Source organism: Cibotium barometz, chromosome 21 (assembly GCF_041138505.1).
Source record: "Cibotium barometz isolate CiBa-2024 chromosome 21, ASM4113850v1, whole genome shotgun sequence".
In the NCBI taxonomy this organism is placed as follows: domain Eukaryota; kingdom Viridiplantae; phylum Streptophyta; class Polypodiopsida; order Cyatheales; family Cibotiaceae; genus Cibotium; species Cibotium barometz.
The window spans coordinates 24,156,084-24,160,847 of NC_141066.1; positions in this window are offsets into that span (position 1 = coordinate 24,156,084).

A 4,764-nucleotide genomic window follows, 5' to 3' on the forward strand; every position below is an offset into this window, starting at 1 on the left:
AGTGCCATAGCTCGTAGGTGGATAATAATCACTCCCCCCTCCAATTCTATGATATGCAAGGACGCTGGTGGAGAAAGAGTACATGAAAATGCGATCGTATGGAAGAACGATGATTTGTTTGCACAACCGTAAAGACATATGTACGTCATGCATAAAAGCCACTTGTCAATTATGAATTCTTATGGAAGATCTCGAACGATTACTTGGAAGTTGATTACTTACATGCTAAAATAGGCGCTTCATTGCAACTTATAGAAACCTTTGAAACCATCGTCCCTCATTGCCAAAACTAATTAATTAATACCAACAAAACGTTTTGGGTACTTATTATGCATATTTAAATAAATAGATATTCTACATAATATTAATAAAATAAAAATTAATACATGTAGCATACTCAATATAATATATAGATATTATTATGTTTGTGAATACTTATACAAATGTCTGTGTATATATATATGTGTGTGTGTGTGTGTGTATATATACATATATGTATATACCATATATATATATATATATATATATATATATATATATATATATATATATATATATATGGTATATATATATATATGTACATGTACATATATGTACATATATATATATATAGATATATGTCTATATACATGTATATATAGATGTACATGTATATATATATATACATGTACATATATGTACATGTACATATTGTTGAAATTTGAGCATAATGGTGAGCTATGGTGGATCAAATACTAGAATCAACATCATTAACAAAGTGATTAGTAAATGATTAAGATGTAATTAGTGAATAATTAGCAAATAGATTAATGTAGGCATGGATACTCAAAAACCAGCAAATTCTCATTAGGGCTATGCCTCAATTTATAGAGTTTACATCAAGCATCAAATCCCATTGATTTCTCCATGATTCACTCCCAAAATATCTCCACCTCTTGCCTGATTCTCTCCACCTCTTCTCTTTTCCCTGAATATCTCCCAGAATAACTCCACACTCCTAAATTCTCTCATGCTACCCTTTATTCTCTCCCAGTAGATTCTTCTCACCTTTTCAAAGGTTCTTTCACATTTACTCATCTTCTTTTACAGCCTCTAACCAAGAGCTTGTTCCCGCACACACCCTATTCACTTGTATTTTTCAACACCTCCTCTCAAGTGAATACTCCTAATACACCTAGACCCTATACCAAGTTTGCCTCCCCTTACTTGATAGTCCGCGACTAGTGCCTACACCTCCCCTCAAGTTATCTTAGCACACCTGGACCCTGTATCAAGTTTCTCTCTTACTTGACAGTCCGCGACCAGTGCCTCAAGTCCCTAAACTTCATAGTCCTTGACACTCTCTCTCTCTATGTGTCCAAGGCTACTATAAGTGCCCGCGACCTTGACTAAAGTGCTCACACATACATCTACCATGTGGCCTACATCATCGGTGGCTCAGAGGTGGTTTTACTTTGTTGGGGCAGGTTACATTGGGTTGTGGGGTCTCTCTCTCTCTCTCTCTCTCTCTCTCTCTCTCTCAGATTTTCACATGGCTCCTCACTCTTTGGAGCCTCACATCTTCTCTTTTCTTCAGTTTTCTTGTCGTGGCAGCTTCTCTCCACGTGTCCATCTCTTCTTTCAGTCTCCTTGGGGCAGCTTCTCTTCTCGTGGCAACTTCTCTTCTCGTGTCCATGTCTTCCTTCAAATCTTCTTCTTGGTGTGGATCCTCTTCTTGGAAAGAGATATTCTTCTTCTTTCATGGTGGCTGGGGCCATGAGCTCGTCCGTCAGGTCAGTTTGCTCCATGTGAGCAACATGTTTCAATGTTTTTTTGCTGACAGTTTCTTTGGGCTTTTGATGTTCATCTTTTATCATTATGTAATGCAAACCCAAATTTATGCGGGAGGTCTTACCTCTTGCCTTAATCTGGGCAAGGGTAGTGTCTGTTCCCATTTTTACACTGATGCAATGTGCCCAATACATAATGCGTATAGCATTCATTCTCATGCACATTCCCAAATGCAACTCTGGCTGTGAATAATCTTGATTTTGAGTGAGATTTACAGGCATTAACCAAGGGTTAAATGTAAAATAATGATTATCACAATTTTATCAGCACAATTTTACCAGAAATTACATTAAATCAAGGGTAACCAATTTGTACGGGATGGTTGGAGTATCAAACCAACTCCGATTTGAAATCTAAAGTTATAGGGATCTGTATCAGATACCTAATGGTTAATTTGAACCCTCAATTGCACCAAAATACAGTGATTAGCACTGATTAATCATTGATTAGCAAATTAATGCTCTGTTTTGTGTGCAGAAAACAGAGTATGCGGGGAGTCCAGATCTGGTGCCTTCCACTTCAAATGAGCTCAAATGCTTTCAAAGGCATCAATAGCAATGAGTCTAGTAGAGGATTAAGCCAAGAAACACAAGATTTGACCAAATATTGAAAGCTTAATCTCTGTTTTACCAAAGTCGCCTGCAGATTTGATGAAGAGCTTGGATCTCACTGTAGACTTGATGAAACTCAATTCTGTCTTCACCAGCTTGTAGAGCATGCTTGATTACCCCTTGGGCTAAGAGGAATTAGAAGGATTTGACTTGATGAAGTAGCAATGGCAAAAATTCCTCAGAAAAATGGCACCCTTCAATCTGCGAAAATCTGCAGTTCTGCGCTGAATTGGCCCACAATATTTAAGGTCTGTATAGCCGTATGAGTCTACTATAAGTACCTAAAAGGGCTTAGCCTAATGTTATGTATGCAAGGAGAATGGAGTCCTCCACTGGCTGGGGGTAAAGGGGAAAGTGAAAAACTCACTAAAAATTTGATTTTTTGCTAATTATCTACTAATCCTAATTAATTAACTAATGGGCTCATAAACCTAATTGATTCTAGGCATGGCTCTGATACCATGTTGAAATTTGAGCATAATGGTGAGCTATGGTGGATCAAACACTAGAATCAACATCATTAACAAAGTGATTAGCAAATGATTAAGACGTAATTAAATAGATTAATGTAGACATGGATACTCAAAAACCAGCAAATTCTCATTAGGGCTATGCCTCAATTTATAGAGTTTACATCAAGCATCAAATCCCATTGATTTCTCCATGATTCACTCCCAGAATATCTCCACCTCTTGCCTGATTCTCTCCACCTCTTCTCTTTTCCCTGAATATCTCCCAGAATAACTCCACACTCTTAAATTCTCTCATGCTACCCTTTATTCTCTCCCAGTAGATTCTTCTCACCTTTTCAAAGGTTCTTTCACATTTACTCATCTTCTTTTACAGCCTCTAACCAAGAGCTTGTTCCCGCACACACCCTATTCACTTGTATTTTTCAACACATATATGTACATATACATGTGTGTGTGTGTGTGTGTGTGTGTGTGTGTATACATGTACATATATGTATATACATGTATGTGTGTGTGTGTGTGTGTAAATATGTACTTATCTGTGTGTGTGTAAATATGTACGTATGTATGTGTATACATACATGCCTATGTATGTAAGGTTTAGTGGATAATACACAAACACAAGGTAGGTGGAAGCCATTCTTGATTAATGCGTTACAATATTCATAAGCTACAAATCTTTCCTCTTGAGATATCACACATCCTATTTGACTCCCACTGTGGCATCACAAGTTACAACAAATGGCTTACCAATGTCATGAATATCATGATGTAATTCTTAGTTGCCTTCTCCTTTTGATAGTATCAAAAGCTTATGTCTTCTCTCGTCCTAAGCTACATCGAGATAGCTTCTCACATCTTTAACGGTTTTAGAAGTCAAGCACTCTAAGATTCCCTCACCTTCTTAAGATCCATGTAAAATTCCATCTTGGGAAAACACTTGCCCCCAATAGGTAATCTGGTCTTTGGCAAAGAAACACATTGCATAAAGTCTATGATCTCTTAGCTTCTTTTATACTACTTTCCTAAGATGAATTTTATGTTTCCTCACATAATTGGAATAAACAAAGATATCATCCAAAAAGGAGAGAATGAAATCATTTAGATACTCTTGATATATTTTGTTCATCAAACATATGAATATATTGTTGGTGTATTTATTAAATAGTGTATTCATAGTGTCCATACTGAGTGCAAAAAGCAATTTGAAAGATATTTGTTGGAAAGGAATTTAGTCAATGCTCCATCCTTGTGTTATGTCTACACATTATGGATGTGCTCTATTTTATAAGGCCCCCTTTATGAGGAGTAGCCATTGTGGTGAATACCTGGCGCAATGCTTTATATTATGTTGTTCTAGCTTTTGCTATTGTGTATTCTTACATGGTATCAAAGCATAGGCTTTAGACAAAGCTTGTTTTTGCTATTTGGAGGTGTTAAAAACATGAGTACCTGAAGCTATGTGTATGGAAGCTATGACATAAAGAGTTGATGCAAACCCCTAAGCTAAGGTGGATGATGTCTGAGTGCACTCATAATGATGAGAAAATAAACTAATTAAGCTTTAGGCTCAAGTTCAGTTAGGTTACAAGATTGAGGCTTATACTCATAGAAAAACTTGAGAGCTTGCTTGATTTGATTGATTGAAAGTGACCCTTTATATGAGGTGGGTGCATCTTGGCTTTGTTAGCTCATGTGGAATAATTCTAGCTTGCTCATGTGGCAACTTGCTCTTACACTCACTCCCTACCTTTCTTGTGCTCCATAGCTCTATATCTCTCAAGGGTGCATCTGTGGAGCAAGCAGATAACACTAATGAGATTCACATATTTACTAAACTGCACAAGTGA